The sequence below is a fragment of the Physella acuta genome, unplaced genomic scaffold, assembly GCF_028476545.2.
Source record: "Physella acuta isolate Inbredline_101_S28 unplaced genomic scaffold, ASM2847654v3 ptg001702l, whole genome shotgun sequence".
Classification (NCBI taxonomy): Eukaryota; Metazoa; Mollusca; class Gastropoda; family Physidae; genus Physella; species Physella acuta.
In genome coordinates this window covers 118,059-138,780 of record NW_026733215.1, presented here as the reverse complement: position 1 = coordinate 138,780, position 20,722 = coordinate 118,059, and the positions used below count along the sequence as shown (strand labels likewise).

Genomic DNA, 20,722 nt, shown 5'->3' with positions numbered 1-20,722 from the left:
CTATTTTCTTTATATTAAAGTGAAATTAATACTGGTCCTGTGTGGACAGAAGTGTGATATTTTGACACATACTGGCCATGACAAATGATTTTTAAAACATAATTTAGATTAGTAAACAACGAAGGAGAGGAGCGGAGAGAAATTTTAAATATAAAAAAAAATATCTGTTTTTATACCGGCTGCCGTTCGTTTGAGAACCGTCAAATAAAGAAAAAATGTGCTGGTCAGCTCAAACGATTAACATTTTAAGCAAACAGTGACTGGTATAGAATAAATACCATATCACTCTGACTGACCAGCAGTGAGCTGTTTTTATTGAGAGAGAGAGACCAATCGTACATTATTGAAATTGAATGGGCCATTCCCGGAAGAACTGCAATACCGGGCCGACCCGTGGCGAGAGCGGAGCAAGCCCCGGGCATCCCGCCGAGTACCAAAAATCAGTTTAATATCGTAGTGACTCAATGAGCCACGTATCAGATATTAAGCTGATAAGAACAGATACTACACTTTGATCTTAGCCAAAAGGCCGAGAAGCGATAACGGTCACTGGACTACCGACGCCTCATATTCCGGAAAATTTCCTATCCGCTCCTCTGAAATGATTCCGTAAATATTCATCCGATTCCGCACACCGAAAATATTCCTTATTGCAGAAATCGCCGCCCATGCGACGTACGGCCGTTAGGCGGTGGGCGTTTTACAATCTGCCAAAGCGGAAAGGCGAATGTTAACGAAATCAATGAAACAAGTAACATTATGAATTTCTAAAACTCAAACAAGGAAAAAAATATAGCGCCTTACCTTAACGTCGTAATAGTGGCTTCCCTTGACGCCCGCGCCGCCTTGATGTATATCGAATCGATCAACGCCCTGTTGTTTTACGTCTTTGGCGGGCGGCGCAAGGCGACTAGCGCTGTGGAACAAGCCAACGTTAAAAAGGTATAGGAAGAGACTGAGAAAGAAAAAGAATACAAAAAGGTGACGTGAGGTCGGCAGGAGAAAAGATGCGGAACAAAACCACAAAATTTAAATTTGTAAATTTAGATTTTTTTTTTTTTTTTTTTTTATTTATATTTTTTTTTCTTAAACGGATCATTGTTATTAATATTCTGCTGATTGTAATGTTTCATTTAACATTTTGAAATCAATTAGGATCAAGATATATGCAAATCGTTGAAGGAAAGAATACATTAAACAATGTACGTAACAATGTACGTCAGTTTAAAAATAAAAATGAATTTTTGTTTTTTTAAATTGAAATAACTTTTAAAAATTTACATTTAAATTTCTATTTTCTTTATATTAAAGTGAAATTAATACTGGTCCTGTGTGGACAGAAGTGTGATATTTTGACACATACTGGCCATGACAAATGATTTTTAAAACATAATTTAGATTAGTAAACAACGAAGGAGAGGAGCGGAGAGAAATTTTAAATATAAAAAAAAATATCTGTTTTTATACCGGCTGCCGTTCGTTTGAGAACCGTCAAATAAAGAAAAAATGTGCTGGTCAGCTCAAACGATTAACATTTTAAGCAAACAGTGACTGGTATAGAATAAATACCATATCACTCTGACTGACCAGCAGTGAGCTGTTTTTATTGAGAGAGAGAGACCAATCGTACATTATTGAAATTGAATGGGCCATTCCCGGAAGAACTGCAATACCGGGCCGACCCGTGGCGAGAGCGGAGCAAGCCCCGGGCATCCCGCCGAGTACCAAAAATCAGTTTAATATCGTAGTGACTCAATGAGCCACGTATCAGATATTAAGCTGATAAGAACAGATACTACACTTTGATCTTAGCCAAAAGGCCGAGAAGCGATAACGGTCACTGGACTACCGACGCCTCATATTCCGGAAAATTTCCTATCCGCTCCTCTGAAATGATTCCGTAAATATTCATCCGATTCCGCACACCGAAAATATTCCTTATTGCAGAAATCGCCGCCCATGCGACGTACGGCCGTTAGGCGGTGGGCGTTTTACAATCTGCCAAAGCGGAAAGGCGAATGTTAACGAAATCAATGAAACAAGTAACATTATGAATTTCTAAAACTCAAACAAGGAAAAAAATATAGCGCCTTACCTTAACGTCGTAATAGTGGCTTCCCTTGACGCCCGCGCCGCCTTGATGTATATCGAATCGATCAACGCCCTGTTGTTTTACGTCTTTGGCGGGCGGCGCAAGGCGACTAGCGCTGTGGAACAAGCCAACGTTAAAAAGGTATAGGAAGAGACTGAGAAAGAAAAAGAATACAAAAAGGTGACGTGAGGTCGGCAGGAGAAAAGATGCGGAACAAAACCACAAAATTTAAATTTGTAAATTTAGATTTTTTTTTTTTTTTTTTTTTTTATTTATATTTTTTTTTCTTAAACGGATCATTGTTATTAATATTCTGCTGATTGTAATGTTTCATTTAACATTTTGAAATCAATTAGGATCAAGATATATGCAAATCGTTGAAGGAAAGAATACATTAAACAATGTACGTAACAATGTACGTCAGTTTAAAAATAAAAATGAATTTTTGTTTTTTTAAATTGAAATAACTTTAAAAATTTACATTTAAATTTCTATTTTCTTTATATTAAAGTGAAATTAATACTGGTCCTGTGTGGACAGAAGTGTGATATTTTGACACATACTGGCCATGACAAATGATTTTTAAAACATAATTTAGATTAGTAAACAACGAAGGAGAGGAGCGGAGAGAAATTTTAAATATAAAAAAAAATATCTGTTTTTATACCGGCTGCCGTTCGTTTGAGAACCGTCAAATAAAGAAAAAATGTGCTGGTCAGCTCAAACGATTAACATTTTAAGCAAACAGTGACTGGTATAGAATAAATACCATATCACTCTGACTGACCAGCAGTGAGCTGTTTTTATTGAGAGAGAGAGACCAATCGTACATTATTGAAATTGAATGGGCCATTCCCGGAAGAACTGCAATACCGGGCCGACCCGTGGCGAGAGCGGAGCAAGCCCCGGGCATCCCGCCGAGTACCAAAAATCAGTTTAATATCGTAGTGACTCAATGAGCCACGTATCAGATATTAAGCTGATAAGAACAGATACTACACTTTGATCTTAGCCAAAAGGCCGAGAAGCGATAACGGTCACTGGACTACCGACGCCTCATATTCCGGAAAATTTCCTATCCGCTCCTCTGAAATGATTCCGTAAATATTCATCCGATTCCGCACACCGAAAATATTCCTTATTGCAGAAATCGCCGCCCATGCGACGTACGGCCGTTAGGCGGTGGGCGTTTTACAATCTGCCAAAGCGGAAAGGCGAATGTTAACGAAATCAATGAAACAAGTAACATTATGAATTTCTAAAACTCAAACAAGGAAAAAAATATAGCGCCTTACCTTAACGTCGTAATAGTGGCTTCCCTTGACGCCCGCGCCGCCTTGATGTATATCGAATCGATCAACGCCCTGTTGTTTTACGTCTTTGGCGGCGGCGCAAGGCGACTAGCGCTGTGGAACAAGCCAACGTTAAAAAGGTATAGGAAGAGACTGAGAAAGAAAAAGAATACAAAAAGGTGACGTGAGGTCGGCAGGAGAAAAGATGCGGAACAAAACCACAAAATTTAAATTTGTAAATTTAGATTTTTTTTTTTTTTTTTTTTTATTTATATTTTTTTTTTCTTAAACGGATCATTGTTATTAATATTCTGCTGATTGTAATGTTTCATTTAACATTTTGAAATCAATTAGGATCAAGATATATGCAAATCGTTGAAGGAAAGAATACATTAAACAATGTACGTAACAATGTACGTCAGTTTAAAAATAAAAATGAATTTTTGTTTTTTAAATTGAAATAACTTTAAAAATTTACATTTAAATTTCTATTTTCTTTATATTAAAGTGAAATTAATACTGGTCCTGTGTGGACAGAAGTGTGATATTTTGACACATACTGGCCATGACAAATGATTTTTAAAACATAATTTAGATTAGTAAACAACGAAGGAGAGGAGCGGAGAGAAATTTTAAATATAAAAAAAAATATCTGTTTTTATACCGGCTGCCGTTCGTTTGAGAACCGTCAAATAAAGAAAAAATGTGCTGGTCAGCTCAAACGATTAACATTTTAAGCAAACAGTGACTGGTATAGAATAAATACCATATCACTCTGACTGACCAGCAGTGAGCTGTTTTTATTGAGAGAGAGAGACCAATCGTACATTATTGAAATTGAATGGGCCATTCCCGGAAGAACTGCAATACGGGCCGACCCGTGGCGAGAGCGGAGCAAGCCCCGGGCATCCCGCCGAGTACCAAAAATCAGTTTAATATCGTAGTGACTCAATGAGCCACGTATCAGATATTAAGCTGATAAGAACAGATACTACACTTTGATCTTAGCCAAAAGGCCGAGAAGCGATAACGGTCACTGGACTACCGACGCCTCATATTCCGGAAAATTTCCTATCCGCTCCTCTGAAATGATTCCGTAAATATTCATCCGATTCCGCACACCGAAAATATTCCTTATTGCAGAAATCGCCGCCCATGCGACGTACGGCCGTTAGGCGGTGGGCGTTTTACAATCTGCCAAAGCGGAAAGGCGAATGTTAACGAAATCAATGAAACAAGTAACATTATGAATTTCTAAAACTCAAACAAGGAAAAAAATATAGCGCCTTACCTTAACGTCGTAATAGTGGCTTCCCTTGACGCCCGCGCCGCCTTGATGTATATCGAATCGATCAACGCCCTGTTGTTTTACGTCTTTGGCGGGCGGCGCAAGGCGACTAGCGCTGTGGAACAAGCCAACGTTAAAAAGGTATAGGAAGAGACTGAGAAAGAAAAAGAATACAAAAAGGTGACGTGAGGTCGGCAGGAGAAAAGATGCGGAACAAAACCACAAAATTTAAATTTGTAAATTTAGATTTTTTTTTTTTTTTTTTTTTATTTATATTTTTTTTTCTTAAACGGATCATTGTTATTAATATTCTGCTGATTGTAATGTTTCATTTAACATTTTGAAATCAATTAGGATCAAGATATATGCAAATCGTTGAAGGAAAGAATACATTAAACAATGTACGTAACAATGTACGTCAGTTTAAAAATAAAAATGAATTTTTGTTTTTTAAATTGAAATAACTTTTAAAAATTTACATTTAAATTTCTATTTTCTTTATATTAAAGTGAAATTAATACTGGTCCTGTGTGGACAGAAGTGTGATATTTTGACACATACTGGCCATGACAAATGATTTTTAAAACATAATTTAGATTAGTAAACAACGAAGGAGAGGAGCGGAGAGAAATTTTAAATATAAAAAAAAATATCTGTTTTTATACCGGCTGCCGTTCGTTTGAGAACCGTCAAATAAAGAAAAAATGTGCTGGTCAGCTCAAACGATTAACATTTTAAGCAAACAGTGACTGGTATAGAATAAATACCATATCACTCTGACTGACCAGCAGTGAGCTGTTTTTATTGAGAGAGAGAGACCAATCGTACATTATTGAAATTGAATGGGCCATTCCCGGAAGAACTGCAATACCGGGCCGACCCGTGGCGAGAGCGGAGCAAGCCCCGGGCATCCCGCCGAGTACCAAAAATCAGTTTAATATCGTAGTGACTCAATGAGCCACGTATCAGATATTAAGCTGATAAGAACAGATACTACACTTTGATCTTAGCCAAAAGGCCGAGAAGCGATAACGGTCACTGGACTACCGACGCCTCATATTCCGGAAAATTTCCTATCCGCTCCTCTGAAATGATTCCGTAAATATTCATCCGATTCCGCACACCGAAAATATTCCTTATTGCAGAAATCGCCGCCCATGCGACGTACGGCCGTTAGGCGGTGGGCGTTTTACAATCTGCCAAAGCGGAAAGGCGAATGTTAACGAAATCAATGAAACAAGTAACATTATGAATTTCTAAAACTCAAACAAGGAAAAAAATATAGCGCCTTACCTTAACGTCGTAATAGTGGCTTCCCTTGACGCCCGCGCCGCCTTGATGTATATCGAATCGATCAACGCCCTGTTGTTTTACGTCTTTGGCGGGCGGCGCAAGGCGACTAGCGCTGTGGAACAAGCCAACGTTAAAAAGGTATAGGAAGAGACTGAGAAAGAAAAAGAATACAAAAAGGTGACGTGAGGTCGGCAGGAGAAAAGATGCGGAACAAAACCACAAAATTTAAATTTGTAAATTTAGATTTTTTTTTTTTTTTTTTTTTATTTATATTTTTTTTTCTTAAACGGATCATTGTTATTAATATTCTGCTGATTGTAATGTTTCATTTAACATTTTGAAATCAATTAGGATCAAGATATATGCAAATCGTTGAAGGAAAGAATACATTAAACAATGTACGTAACAATGTACGTCAGTTTAAAAATAAAAATGAATTTTTGTTTTTTTAAATTGAAATAACTTTTAAAAATTTACATTTAAATTTCTATTTTCTTTATATTAAAGTGAAATTAATACTGGTCCTGTGTGGACAGAAGTGTGATATTTTGACACATACTGGCCATGACAAATGATTTTTAAAACATAATTTAGATTAGTAAACAACGAAGGAGAGGAGCGGAGAGAAATTTTAAATATAAAAAAAATATCTGTTTTTATACCGGCTGCCGTTCGTTTGAGAACCGTCAAATAAAGAAAAAATGTGCTGGTCAGCTCAAACGATTAACATTTTAAGCAAACAGTGACTGGTATAGAATAAATACCATATCACTCTGACTGACCAGCAGTGAGCTGTTTTTATTGAGAGAGAGAGACCAATCGTACATTATTGAAATTGAATGGGCCATTCCCGGAAGAACTGCAATACCGGGCCGACCCGTGGCGAGAGCGGAGCAAGCCCCGGGCATCCCGCCGAGTACCAAAAATCAGTTTAATATCGTAGTGACTCAATGAGCCACGTATCAGATATTAAGCTGATAAGAACAGATACTACACTTTGATCTTAGCCAAAAGGCCGAGAAGCGATAACGGTCACTGGACTACCGACGCCTCATATTCCGGAAAATTTCCTATCCGCTCCTCTGAAATGATTCCGTAAATATTCATCCGATTCCGCACACCCGAAAATATTCCTTATTGCAGAAATCGCCGCCCATGCGACGTACGGCCGTTAGGCGGTGGGCGTTTTACAATCTGCCAAAGCGGAAAGGCGAATGTTAACGAAATCAATGAAACAAGTAACATTATGAATTTCTAAAACTCAAACAAGGAAAAAAATATAGCGCCTTACCTTAACGTCGTAATAGTGGCTTCCCTTGACGCCCGCGCCGCCTTGATGTATATCGAATCGATCAACGCCCTGTTGTTTTACGTCTTTGGCGGGCGGCGCAAGGCGACTAGCGCTGTGGAACAAGCCAACGTTAAAAAGGTATAGGAAGAGACTGAGAAAGAAAAAGAATACAAAAAGGTGACGTGAGGTCGGCAGGAGAAAAGATGCGGAACAAAACCACAAAATTTAAATTTGTAAATTTAGATTTTTTTTTTTTTTTTTTTTATTTATATTTTTTTTTCTTAAACGGATCATTGTTATTAATATTCTGCTGATTGTAATGTTTCATTTAACATTTTGAAATCAATTAGGATCAAGATATATGCAAATCGTTGAAGGAAAGAATACATTAAACAATGTACGTAACAATGTACGTCAGTTTAAAAATAAAAATGAATTTTTGTTTTTTTAAATTGAAATAACTTTTAAAAATTTACATTTAAATTTCTATTTTCTTTATATTAAAGTGAAATTAATACTGGTCCTGTGTGGACAGAAGTGTGATATTTTGACACATACTGGCCATGACAAATGATTTTTAAAACATAATTTAGATTAGTAAACAACGAAGGAGAGGAGCGGAGAGAAATTTTAAATATAAAAAAAAATATCTGTTTTTATACCGGCTGCCGTTCGTTTGAGAACCGTCAAATAAAGAAAAAATGTGCTGGTCAGCTCAAACGATTAACATTTTAAGCAAACAGTGACTGGTATAGAATAAATACCATATCACTCTGACTGACCAGCAGTGAGCTGTTTTTTATTGAGAGAGAGAGACCAATCGTACATTATTGAAATTGAATGGGCCATTCCCGGAAGAACTGCAATACCGGGCCGACCCGTGGCGAGAGCGGAGCAAGCCCCGGGCATCCCGCCGAGTACCAAAAATCAGTTTAATATCGTAGTGACTCAATGAGCCACGTATCAGATATTAAGCTGATAAGAACAGATACTACACTTTGATCTTAGCCAAAAGGCCGAGAAGCGATAACGGTCACTGGACTACCGACGCCTCATATTCCGGAAAATTTCCTATCCGCTCCTCTGAAATGATTCCGTAAATATTCATCCGATTCCGCACACCGAAAATATTCCTTATTGCAGAAATCGCCGCCCATGCGACGTACGGCCGTTAGGCGGTGGGCGTTTTACAATCTGCCAAAGCGGAAAGGCGAATGTTAACGAAATCAATGAAACAAGTAACATTATGAATTTCTAAAACTCAAACAAGGAAAAAAATATAGCGCCTTACCTTAACGTCGTAATAGTGGCTTCCCTTGACGCCCGCGCCGCCTTGATGTATATCGAATCGATCAACGCCCTGTTGTTTTACGTCTTTGGCGGGCGGCGCAAGGCGACTAGCGCTGTGGAACAAGCCAACGTTAAAAAGGTATAGGAAGAGACTGAGAAAGAAAAAGAATACAAAAAGGTGACGTGAGGTCGGCAGGAGAAAAGATGCGGAACAAAACCACAAAATTTAAATTTGTAAATTTAGATTTTTTTTTTTTTTTTTTTTTATTTATATTTTTTTTTCTTAAACGGATCATTGTTATTAATATTCTGCTGATTGTAATGTTTCATTTAACATTTTGAAATCAATTAGGATCAAGATATATGCAAATCGTTGAAGGAAAGAATACATTAAACAATGTACGTAACAATGTACGTCAGTTTAAAAATAAAAATGAATTTTTGTTTTTTTAAATTGAAATAACTTTTAAAAATTTACATTTAAATTTCTATTTTCTTTATATTAAAGTGAAATTAATACTGGTCCTGTGTGGACAGAAGTGTGATATTTTGACACATACTGGCCATGACAAATGATTTTTAAAACATAATTTAGATTAGTAAACAACGAAGGAGAGGAGCGGAGAGAAATTTTAAATATAAAAAAAAATATCTGTTTTTATACCGGCTGCCGTTCGTTTGAGAACCGTCAAATAAAGAAAAAATGTGCTGGTCAGCTCAAACGATTAACATTTTAAGCAAACAGTGACTGGTATAGAATAAATACCATATCACTCTGACTGACCAGCAGTGAGCTGTTTTTATTGAGAGAGAGAGACCAATCGTACATTATTGAAATTGAATGGGCCATTCCCGGAAGAACTGCAATACCGGGCCGACCCGTGGCGAGAGCGGAGCAAGCCCCGGGCATCCCGCCGAGTACCAAAAATCAGTTTAATATCGTAGTGACTCAATGAGCCACGTATCAGATATTAAGCTGATAAGAACAGATACTACACTTTGATCTTAGCCAAAAGGCCGAGAAGCGATAACGGTCACTGGACTACCGACGCCTCATATTCCGGAAAATTTCCTATCCGCTCCTCTGAAATGATTCCGTAAATATTCATCCGATTCCGCACACCGAAAATATTCCTTATTGCAGAAATCGCCGCCCATGCGACGTACGGCCGTTAGGCGGTGGGCGTTTTACAATCTGCCAAAGCGGAAAGGCGAATGTTAACGAAATCAATGAAACAAGTAACATTATGAATTTCTAAAACTCAAACAAGGAAAAAAATATAGCGCCTTACCTTAACGTCGTAATAGTGGCTTCCCTTGACGCCCGCGCCGCCTTGATGTATATCGAATCGATCAACGCCCTGTTGTTTTACGTCTTTGGCGGGCGGCGCAAGGCGACTAGCGCTGTGGAACAAGCCAACGTTAAAAAGGTATAGGAAGAGACTGAGAAAGAAAAAGAATACAAAAAGGTGACGTGAGGTCGGCAGGAGAAAAGATGCGGAACAAAACCACAAAATTTAAATTTGTAAATTTAGATTTTTTTTTTTTTTTTTTTTTTATTTATATTTTTTTTTCTTAAACGGATCATTGTTATTAATATTCTGCTGATTGTAATGTTTCATTTAACATTTTGAAATCAATTAGGATCAAGATATATGCAAATCGTTGAAGGAAAGAATACATTAAACAATGTACGTAACAATGTACGTCAGTTTAAAAATAAAAATGAATTTTTGTTTTTTTAAATTGAAATAACTTTTAAAAATTTACATTTAAATTTCTATTTTCTTTATATTAAAGTGAAATTAATACTGGTCCTGTGTGGACAGAAGTGTGATATTTTGACACATACTGGCCATGACAAATGATTTTTAAAACATAATTTAGATTAGTAAACAACGAAGGAGAGGAGCGGAGAGAAATTTTAAATATAAAAAAAAATATCTGTTTTTATACCGGCTGCCGTTCGTTTGAGAACCGTCAAATAAAGAAAAAATGTGCTGGTCAGCTCAAACGATTAACATTTTAAGCAAACAGTGACTGGTATAGAATAAATACCATATCACTCTGACTGACCAGCAGTGAGCTGTTTTTATTGAGAGAGAGAGACCAATCGTACATTATTGAAATTGAATGGGCCATTCCCGGAAGAACTGCAATACCGGGCCGACCCGTGGCGAGAGCGGAGCAAGCCCCGGGCATCCCGCCGAGTACCAAAAATCAGTTTAATATCGTAGTGACTCAATGAGCCACGTATCAGATATTAAGCTGATAAGAACAGATACTACACTTTGATCTTAGCCAAAAGGCCGAGAAGCGATAACGGTCACTGGACTACCGACGCCTCATATTCCGGAAAATTTCCTATCCGCTCCTCTGAAATGATTCCGTAAATATTCATCCGATTCCGCACACCGAAAATATTCCTTATTGCAGAAATCGCCGCCCATGCGACGTACGGCCGTTAGGCGGTGGGCGTTTTACAATCTGCCAAAGCGGAAAGGCGAATGTTAACGAAATCAATGAAACAAGTAACATTATGAATTTCTAAAACTCAAACAAGGAAAAAAATATAGCGCCTTACCTTAACGTCGTAATAGTGGCTTCCCTTGACGCCCGCGCCGCCTTGATGTATATCGAATCGATCAACGCCCTGTTGTTTTACGTCTTTGGCGGGCGGCGCAAGGCGACTAGCGCTGTGGAACAAGCCAACGTTAAAAAGGTATAGGAAGAGACTGAGAAAGAAAAAGAATACAAAAAGGTGACGTGAGGTCGGCAGGAGAAAAGATGCGGAACAAAACCACAAAATTTAAATTTGTAAATTTAGATTTTTTTTTTTTTTTTTTTTTATTTATATTTTTTTTTCTTAAACGGATCATTGTTATTAATATTCTGCTGATTGTAATGTTTCATTTAACATTTTGAAATCAATTAGGATCAAGATATATGCAAATCGTTGAAGGAAAGAATACATTAAACAATGTACGTAACAATGTACGTCAGTTTAAAAATAAAAATGAATTTTTGTTTTTTTAAATTGAAATAACTTTTAAAAATTTACATTTAAATTTCTATTTTCTTTATATTAAAGTGAAATTAATACTGGTCCTGTGTGGACAGAAGTGTGATATTTTGACACATACTGGCCATGACAAATGATTTTTAAAACATAATTTAGATTAGTAAACAACGAAGGAGAGGAGCGGAGAGAAATTTTAAATATAAAAAAAAATATCTGTTTTTATACCGGCTGCCGTTCGTTTGAGAACCGTCAAATAAAGAAAAAATGTGCTGGTCAGCTCAAACGATTAACATTTTAAGCAAACAGTGACTGGTATAGAATAAATACCATATCACTCTGACTGACCAGCAGTGAGCTGTTTTTATTGAGAGAGAGAGACCAATCGTACATTATTGAAATTGAATGGGCCATTCCCGGAAGAACTGCAATACCGGGCCGACCCGTGGCGAGAGCGGAGCAAGCCCCGGGCATCCCGCCGAGTACCAAAAATCAGTTTAATATCGTAGTGACTCAATGAGCCACGTATCAGATATTAAGCTGATAAGAACAGATACTACACTTTGATCTTAGCCAAAAGGCCGAGAAGCGATAACGGTCACTGGACTACCGACGCCTCATATTCCGGAAAATTTCCTATCCGCTCCTCTGAAATGATTCCGTAAATATTCATCCGATTCCGCACACCGAAAATATTCCTTATTGCAGAAATCGCCGCCCATGCGACGTACGGCCGTTAGGCGGTGGGCGTTTTACAATCTGCCAAAGCGGAAAGGCGAATGTTAACGAAATCAATGAAACAAGTAACATTATGAATTTCTAAAACTCAAACAAGGAAAAAAATATAGCGCCTTACCTTAACGTCGTAATAGTGGCTTCCCTTGACGCCCGCGCCGCCTTGATGTATATCGAATCGATCAACGCCCTGTTGTTTTACGTCTTTGGCGGGCGGCGCAAGGCGACTAGCGCTGTGGAACAAGCCAACGTTAAAAAGGTATAGGAAGAGACTGAGAAAGAAAAAGAATACAAAAAGGTGACGTGAGGTCGGCAGGAGAAAAGATGCGGAACAAAACCACAAAATTTAAATTTGTAAATTTAGATTTTTTTTTTTTTTTTTTTTTATTTATATTTTTTTTTCTTAAACGGATCATTGTTATTAATATTCTGCTGATTGTAATGTTTCATTTAACATTTTGAAATCAATTAGGATCAAGATATATGCAAATCGTTGAAGGAAAGAATACATTAAACAATGTACGTAACAATGTACGTCAGTTTAAAAATAAAAATGAATTTTTGTTTTTTTAAATTGAAATAACTTTTAAAAATTTACATTTAAATTTCTATTTTCTTTATATTAAAGTGAAATTAATACTGGTCCTGTGTGGACAGAAGTGTGATATTTTGACACATACTGGCCATGACAAATGATTTTTAAAACATAATTTAGATTAGTAAACAACGAAGGAGAGGAGCGGAGAGAAATTTTAAATATAAAAAAAAATATCTGTTTTTATACCGGCTGCCGTTCGTTTGAGAACCGTCAAATAAAGAAAAAATGTGCTGGTCAGCTCAAACGATTAACATTTTAAGCAAACAGTGACTGGTATAGAATAAATACCATATCACTCTGACTGACCAGCAGTGAGCTGTTTTTATTGAGAGAGAGAGACCAATCGTACATTATTGAAATTGAATGGGCCATTCCCGGAAGAACTGCAATACCGGGCCGACCCGTGGCGAGAGCGGAGCAAGCCCCGGGCATCCCGCCGAGTACCAAAAATCAGTTTAATATCGTAGTGACTCAATGAGCCACGTATCAGATATTAAGCTGATAAGAACAGATACTACACTTTGATCTTAGCCAAAAGGCCGAGAAGCGATAACGGTCACTGGACTACCGACGCCTCATATTCCGGAAAATTTCCTATCCGCTCCTCTGAAATGATTCCGTAAATATTCATCCGATTCCGCACACCGAAAATATTCCTTATTGCAGAAATCGCCGCCCATGCGACGTACGGCCGTTAGGCGGTGGGCGTTTTACAATCTGCCAAAGCGGAAAGGCGAATGTTAACGAAATCAATGAAACAAGTAACATTATGAATTTCTAAAACTCAAACAAGGAAAAAAATATAGCGCCTTACCTTAACGTCGTAATAGTGGCTTCCCTTGACGCCCGCGCCGCCTTGATGTATATCGAATCGATCAACGCCCTGTTGTTTTACGTCTTTGGCGGGCGGCGCAAGGCGACTAGCGCTGTGGAACAAGCCAACGTTAAAAAGGTATAGGAAGAGACTGAGAAAGAAAAAGAATACAAAAAGGTGACGTGAGGTCGGCAGGAGAAAAGATGCGGAACAAAACCACAAAATTTAAATTTGTAAATTTAGATTTTTTTTTTTTTTTTTTTTTATTTATATTTTTTTTTCTTAAACGGATCATTGTTATTAATATTCTGCTGATTGTAATGTTTCATTTAACATTTTGAAATCAATTAGGATCAAGATATATGCAAATCGTTGAAGGAAAGAATACATTAAACAATGTACGTAACAATGTACGTCAGTTTAAAAATAAAAATGAATTTTTGTTTTTTTAAATTGAAATAACTTTTAAAAATTTACATTTAAATTTCTATTTTCTTTATATTAAAGTGAAATTAATACTGGTCCTGTGTGGACAGAAGTGTGATATTTTGACACATACTGGCCATGACAAATGATTTTTAAAACATAATTTAGATTAGTAAACAACGAAGGAGAGGAGCGGAGAGAAATTTTAAATATAAAAAAAAATATCTGTTTTTATACCGGCTGCCGTTCGTTTGAGAACCGTCAAATAAAGAAAAAATGTGCTGGTCAGCTCAAACGATTAACATTTTAAGCAAACAGTGACTGGTATAGAATAAATACCATATCACTCTGACTGACCAGCAGTGAGCTGTTTTTATTGAGAGAGAGAGACCAATCGTACATTATTGAAATTGAATGGGCCATTCCCGGAAGAACTGCAATACCGGGCCGACCCGTGGCGAGAGCGGAGCAAGCCCCGGGCATCCCGCCGAGTACCAAAAATCAGTTTAATATCGTAGTGACTCAATGAGCCACGTATCAGATATTAAGCTGATAAGAACAGATACTACACTTTGATCTTAGCCAAAAGGCCGAGAAGCGATAACGGTCACTGGACTACCGACGCCTCATATTCCGGAAAATTTCCTATCCGCTCCTCTGAAATGATTCCGTAAATATTCATCCGATTCCGCACACCGAAAATATTCCTTATTGCAGAAATCGCCGCCCATGCGACGTACGGCCGTTAGGCGGTGGGCGTTTTACAATCTGCCAAAGCGGAAAGGCGAATGTTAACGAAATCAATGAAACAAGTAACATTATGAATTTCTAAAACTCAAACAAGGAAAAAAATATAGCGCCTTACCTTAACGTCGTAATAGTGGCTTCCCTTGACGCCCGCGCCGCCTTGATGTATATCGAATCGATCAACGCCCTGTTGTTTTACGTCTTTGGCGGGCGGCGCAAGGCGACTAGCGCTGTGGAACAAGCCAACGTTAAAAAGGTATAGGAAGAGACTGAGAAAGAAAAAGAATACAAAAAGGTGACGTGAGGTCGGCAGGAGAAAAGATGCGGAACAAAACCACAAAATTTAAATTTGTAAATTTAGATTTTTTTTTTTTTTTTTTTTTTATTTATATTTTTTTTTCTTAAACGGATCATTGTTATTAATATTCTGCTGATTGTAATGTTTCATTTAACATTTTGAAATCAATTAGGATCAAGATATATGCAAATCGTTGAAGGAAAGAATACATTAAACAATGTACGTAACAATGTACGTCAGTTTAAAAATAAAAATGAATTTTTGTTTTTTTAAATTGAAATAACTTTTAAAAATTTACATTTAAATTTCTATTTTCTTTATATTAAAGTGAAATTAATACTGGTCCTGTGTGGACAGAAGTGTGATATTTTGACACATACTGGCCATGACAAATGATTTTTAAAACATAATTTAGATTAGTAAACAACGAAGGAGAGGAGCGGAGAGAAATTTTAAATATAAAAAAAAATATCTGTTTTTATACCGGCTGCCGTTCGTTTGAGAACCGTCAAATAAAGAAAAAATGTGCTGGTCAGCTCAAACGATTAACATTTTAAGCAAACAGTGACTGGTATAGAATAAATACCATATCACTCTGACTGACCAGCAGTGAGCTGTTTTTATTGAGAGAGAGAGACCAATCGTACATTATTGAAATTGAATGGGCCATTCCCGGAAGAACTGCAATACCGGGCCGACCCGTGGCGAGAGCGGAGCAAGCCCCGGGCATCCCGCCGAGTACCAAAAATCAGTTTAATATCGTAGTGACTCAATGAGCCACGTATCAGATATTAAGCTGATAAGAACAGATACTACACTTTGATCTTAGCCAAAAGGCCGAGAAGCGATAACGGTCACTGGACTACCGACGCCTCATATTCCGGAAAATTTCCTATCCGCTCCTCTGAAATGATTCCGTAAATATTCATCCGATTCCGCACACCGAAAATATTCCTTATTGCAGAAATCGCCGCCCATGCGACGTACGGCCGTTAGGCGGTGGGCGTTTTACAATCTGCCAAAGCGGAAAGGCGAATGTTAACGAAATCAATGAAACAAGTAACATTATGAATTTCTAAAACTCAAACAAGGAAAAAAATATAGCGCCTTACCTTAACGTCGTAATAGTGGCTTCCCTTGACGCCCGCGCCGCCTTGATGTATATCGAATCGATCAACGCCCTGTTGTTTTACGTCTTTGGCGGGCGGCGCAAGGCGACTAGCGCTGTGGAACAAGCCAACGTTAAAAAGGTATAGGAAGAGACTGAGAAAGAAAAAGAATACAAAAAGGTGACGTGAGGTCGGCAGGAGAAAAGATGCGGAACAAAACCACAAAATTTAAATTTGTAAATTTAGATTTTTTTTTTTTTTTTTTTTTATTTATATTTTTTTTTCTTAAACGGATCATTGTTATTAATATTCTGCTGATTGTAATGTTTCATTTAACATTTTGAAATCAATTAGGATCAAGATATATGCAAATCGTTGAAGGAAAGAATACATTAAACAATGTACGTAACAATGTACGTCAGTTTAAAAATAAAAATGAATTTTTGTTTTTTTAAATTGAAATAACTTTTAAAAATTTACATTTAAATTTCTATTTTCTTTATATTAAAGTGAAATTAATACTGGTCCTGTGTGGACAGAAGTGTGATATTTTGACACATACTGGCCATGACAAATGATTTTTAAAACATAATTTAGATTAGTAAACAACGAAGGAGAGGAGCGGAGAGAAATTTTAAATATAAAAAAAAATATCTGTTTTTATACCGGCTGCCGTTCGTTTGAGAACCGTCAAATAAAGAAAAAATGTGCTGGTCAGCTCAAACGATTAACATTTTAAGCAAACAGTGACTGGTATAGAATAAATACCATATCACTCTGACTGACCAGCAGTGAGCTGTTTTTATTGAGAGAGAGAGACCAATCGTACATTATTGAAATTGAATGGGCCATTCCCGGAAGAACTGCAATACCGGGCCGACCCGTGGCGAGAGCGGAGCAAGCCCCGGGCATCCCGCCGAGTACCAAAAATCAGTTTAATATCGTAGTGACTCAATGAGCCACGTATCAGATATTAAGCTGATAAGAACAGATACTACACTTTGATCTTAGCCAAAAGGCCGAGAAGCGATAACGGTCACTGGACTACCGACGCCTCATATTCCGGAAAATTTCCTATCCGCTCCTCTGAAATGATTCCGTAAATATTCATCCGATTCCGCACACCGAAAATATTCCTTATTGCAGAAATCGCCGCCCATGCGACGTACGGCCGTTAGGCGGTGGGCGTTTTACAATCTGCCAAAGCGGAAAGGCGAATGTTAACGAAATCAATGAAACAAGTAACATTATGAATTTCTAAAACTCAAACAAGGAAAAAAATATAGCGCCTTACCTTAACGTCGTAATAGTGGCTTCCCTTGACGCCCGCGCCGCCTTGATGTATATCGAATCGATCAACGCCCTGTTGTTTTACGTCTTTGGCGGGCGGCGCAAGGCGACTAGCGCTGTGGAACAAGCCAACGTTAAAAAGGTATAGGAAGAGACTGAGAAAGAAAAAGAATACAAAAAGGTGACGTGAGGTCGGCAGGAGAAAAGATGCGGAACAAAACCACAAAATTTAAATTTGTAAATTTAGATTTTTTTTTTTTTTTTTTTTTATTTATATTTTTTTTTCTTAAACGGATCATTGTTATTAATATTCTGCTGATTGTAATGTTTCATTTAACATTTTGAAATCAATTAGGATCAAGATATATGCAAATCGTTGAAGGAAAGAATACATTAAACAATGTACGTAACAATGTACGTCAGTTTAAAAATAAAAATGAATTTTTGTTTTTTTAAATTGAAATAACTTTTAAAAATTTACATTTAAATTTCTATTTTCTTTATATTAAAGTGAAATTAATACTGGTCCTGTGTGGACAGAAGTGTGATATTTTGACACATACTGGCCATGACAAATGATTTTTAAAACATAATTTAGATTAGTAAACAACGAAGGAGAGGAGCGGAGAGAAATTTTAAATATAAAAAAAAATATCTGTTTTTATACCGGCTGCCGTTCGTTTGAGAACCGTCAAATAAAGAAAAAATGTGCTGGTCAGCTCAAACGATTAACATTTTAAGCAAACAGTGACTGGTATAGAATAAATACCATATCACTCTGACTGACCAGCAGTGAGCTGTTTTTATTGAGAGAGAGAGACCAATCGTACATTATTGAAATTGAATGGGCCATTCCCGGAAGAACTGCAATACCGGGCCGACCCGTGGCGAGAGCGGAGCAAGCCCCGGGCATCCCGCCGAGTACCAAAAATCAGTTTAATATCGTAGTGACTCAATGAGCCACGTATCAGATATTAAGCTGATAAGAACAGATACTACACTTTGATCTTAGCCAAAAGGCCGAGAAGCGATAACGGTCACTGGACTACCGACGCCTCATATTCCGGAAAATTTCCTATCCGCTCCTCTGAAATGATTCCGTAAATATTCATCCGATTCCGCACACCGAAAATATTCCTTATTGCAGAAATCGCCGCCCATGCGACGTACGGCCGTTAGGCGGTGGGCGTTTTACAATCTGCCAAAGCGGAAAGGCGAATGTTAACGAAATCAATGAAACAAGTAACATTATGAATTTCTAAAACTCAAACAAGGAAAAAAATATAGCGCCTTACCTTAACGTCGTAATAGTGGCTTCCCTTGACGCCCGCGCCGCCTTGATGTATATCGAATCGATCAACGCCCTGTTGTTTTACGTCTTTGGCGGGCGGCGCAAGGCGACTAGCGCTGTGGAACAAGCCAACGTTAAAAAGGTATAGGAAGAGACTGAGAAAGAAAAAGAATACAAAAAGGTGACGTGAGGTCGGCAGGAGAAAAGATGCGGAACAAAACCACAAAATTTAAATTTGTAAATTTAGATTTTTTTTTTTTTTTTTTTTTATTTATATTTTTTTTTCTTAAACGGATCATTGTTATTAATATTCTGCTGATTGTAATGTTTCATTTAACATTTTGAAATCAATTAGGATCAAGATATATGCAAATCGTTGAAGGAAAGAATACATTAAACAATGTACGTAACAATGTACGTCAGTTTAAAAATAAAAATGAATTTTTGTTTTTTTAAATTGAAATAACTTTTAAAAATTTACATTTAAATTTCTATTTTCTTTATATTAAAGTGAAATTAATACTGGTCCTGTGTGGACAGAAGTGTGATATTTTGACACATACTGGCCATGACAAATGATTTTTAAAACATAATTTAGATTAGTAAACAACGAAGGAGAGGAGCGGAGAGAAATTTTAAATATAAAAAAAAATATCTGTTTTTATACCGGCTGCCGTTCGTTTGAGAACCGTCAAATAAAGAAAAAATGTGCTGGTCAGCTCAAACGATTAACATTTTAAGCAAACAGTGACTGGTATAGAATAAATACCATATCACTCTGACTGACCAGCAGTGAGCTGTTTTTATTGAGAGAGAGAGACCAATCGTACATTATTGAAATTGAATGGGCCATTCCCGGAAGAACTGCAATACCGGGCCGACCCGTGGCGAGAGCGGAGCAAGCCCCGGGCATCCCGCCGAGTACCAAAAATCAGTTTAATATCGTAGTGACTCAATGAGCCACGTATCAGATATTAAGCTGATAAGAACAGATACTACACTTTGATCTTAGCCAAAAGGCCGAGAAGCGATAACGGTCACTGGACTACCGACGCGTAAACCTCATTCTTGCATAAAATAGTATTTATAATTTAGATGCGAACTATTATTAATAATTGTGGAAAGAACTGTGTAATATAATAATGCAGACTATACTGCTCTCATATTATGCATTTATTATCGCATTCAGCCAACATGACTTCTGATTCGGTAGTAGTCGTCTATACATATCGCGAGAGAGCGAGAGAGTGAGCGAGTGAGAAAAATTTTCGGAATTTTTCGAACCATACTGCTCCTTCCCTTGTTAATCTCATACCATTCATACATATTTCAATGGTTCAAAAGAAAAACAGTAAGAAAAACATATTTCTCTATTTTGCATAGCTCATTCATTACACATTTCTTGGCCCCTTCAATTCATTTACTTTCACTTACAATTACACAACCTTAACATGGATTCGAATACGCATAAGAATTCTGTTAGCCAGCCAGCCAGCCAGCCTTGTTAATCATTTGCATATTTTGGTTGCATTTCAATTTCCTTTTGCTACTGCTACACTCCATTTGAGAGCGGGTAGTGGAAAGAATAAAAATACAATCGTTTCAGTAGACACTATTTTATGTACAGTTTATATAAACTGGCTGACAGTATATTTTACAAATCTCTACCACAGTTGTTAAGCTACATCCTATCACAACATCCATATAGCTACAACATCCATATAGCTACAACATCCATATAGCTACAACATACATATAGCAGTATAAGCTATTTACGAGAGCCTGCAGTCCGAGTACACGAGTACAGCCGAACCTAACACACACAACACAGCCCGTCCCTTATCCCTTC

At 37.3% G+C, this 20,722-nt stretch overlaps 16 non-coding genes across 16 annotated transcripts; all 16 read right to left on the bottom strand.

Annotated features, from left to right (window-relative positions):
• Positions 1 to 348: 348 nt before the first annotated feature.
• On the bottom strand, positions 349 to 541 carry LOC131930006 (U2 spliceosomal RNA). Its single transcript, XR_009384061.1, has one exon. It is a non-coding gene; the product is annotated as a U2 spliceosomal RNA (small nuclear RNA).
• A 1,098-nt stretch (positions 542 to 1,639) lies between these two features.
• LOC131930005 (U2 spliceosomal RNA) lies at positions 1,640 to 1,832 on the bottom strand. Its single transcript, XR_009384060.1, has one exon. It is a non-coding gene; the product is annotated as a U2 spliceosomal RNA (small nuclear RNA).
• Positions 1,833 to 2,931: 1,099 nt separating this feature from the next.
• LOC131930004 (U2 spliceosomal RNA) lies at positions 2,932 to 3,124 on the bottom strand. Its single transcript, XR_009384058.1, has one exon. It is a non-coding gene; the product is annotated as a U2 spliceosomal RNA (small nuclear RNA).
• A 1,096-nt stretch (positions 3,125 to 4,220) lies between these two features.
• Positions 4,221 to 4,412, bottom strand: LOC131930008 (U2 spliceosomal RNA). The gene has a single exon (XR_009384063.1). It is a non-coding gene; the product is annotated as a U2 spliceosomal RNA (small nuclear RNA).
• Positions 4,413 to 5,509: 1,097 nt separating this feature from the next.
• Positions 5,510 to 5,702, bottom strand: LOC131930003 (U2 spliceosomal RNA). The gene has a single exon (XR_009384057.1). It is a non-coding gene; the product is annotated as a U2 spliceosomal RNA (small nuclear RNA).
• Positions 5,703 to 6,799: 1,097 nt separating this feature from the next.
• On the bottom strand, positions 6,800 to 6,992 carry LOC131930002 (U2 spliceosomal RNA). Its single transcript, XR_009384056.1, has one exon. It is a non-coding gene; the product is annotated as a U2 spliceosomal RNA (small nuclear RNA).
• Positions 6,993 to 8,091: 1,099 nt separating this feature from the next.
• LOC131930001 (U2 spliceosomal RNA) lies at positions 8,092 to 8,284 on the bottom strand. Its single transcript, XR_009384055.1, has one exon. It is a non-coding gene; the product is annotated as a U2 spliceosomal RNA (small nuclear RNA).
• Positions 8,285 to 9,382: 1,098 nt separating this feature from the next.
• On the bottom strand, positions 9,383 to 9,575 carry LOC131930000 (U2 spliceosomal RNA). The gene has a single exon (XR_009384054.1). It is a non-coding gene; the product is annotated as a U2 spliceosomal RNA (small nuclear RNA).
• A 1,099-nt stretch (positions 9,576 to 10,674) lies between these two features.
• LOC131929998 (U2 spliceosomal RNA) lies at positions 10,675 to 10,867 on the bottom strand. The gene has a single exon (XR_009384053.1). It is a non-coding gene; the product is annotated as a U2 spliceosomal RNA (small nuclear RNA).
• A 1,098-nt stretch (positions 10,868 to 11,965) lies between these two features.
• On the bottom strand, positions 11,966 to 12,158 carry LOC131929997 (U2 spliceosomal RNA). Its single transcript, XR_009384052.1, has one exon. It is a non-coding gene; the product is annotated as a U2 spliceosomal RNA (small nuclear RNA).
• A 1,098-nt stretch (positions 12,159 to 13,256) lies between these two features.
• Positions 13,257 to 13,449, bottom strand: LOC131929996 (U2 spliceosomal RNA). The gene has a single exon (XR_009384051.1). It is a non-coding gene; the product is annotated as a U2 spliceosomal RNA (small nuclear RNA).
• Positions 13,450 to 14,547: 1,098 nt separating this feature from the next.
• LOC131930012 (U2 spliceosomal RNA) lies at positions 14,548 to 14,740 on the bottom strand. Its single transcript, XR_009384066.1, has one exon. It is a non-coding gene; the product is annotated as a U2 spliceosomal RNA (small nuclear RNA).
• A 1,099-nt stretch (positions 14,741 to 15,839) lies between these two features.
• On the bottom strand, positions 15,840 to 16,032 carry LOC131930011 (U2 spliceosomal RNA). Its single transcript, XR_009384065.1, has one exon. It is a non-coding gene; the product is annotated as a U2 spliceosomal RNA (small nuclear RNA).
• A 1,098-nt stretch (positions 16,033 to 17,130) lies between these two features.
• On the bottom strand, positions 17,131 to 17,323 carry LOC131930009 (U2 spliceosomal RNA). Its single transcript, XR_009384064.1, has one exon. It is a non-coding gene; the product is annotated as a U2 spliceosomal RNA (small nuclear RNA).
• Positions 17,324 to 18,421: 1,098 nt separating this feature from the next.
• LOC131930007 (U2 spliceosomal RNA) lies at positions 18,422 to 18,614 on the bottom strand. The gene has a single exon (XR_009384062.1). It is a non-coding gene; the product is annotated as a U2 spliceosomal RNA (small nuclear RNA).
• Positions 18,615 to 19,712: 1,098 nt separating this feature from the next.
• LOC131929995 (U2 spliceosomal RNA) lies at positions 19,713 to 19,905 on the bottom strand. Its single transcript, XR_009384050.1, has one exon. It is a non-coding gene; the product is annotated as a U2 spliceosomal RNA (small nuclear RNA).
• Positions 19,906 to 20,722: the final 817 nt, after the last annotated feature.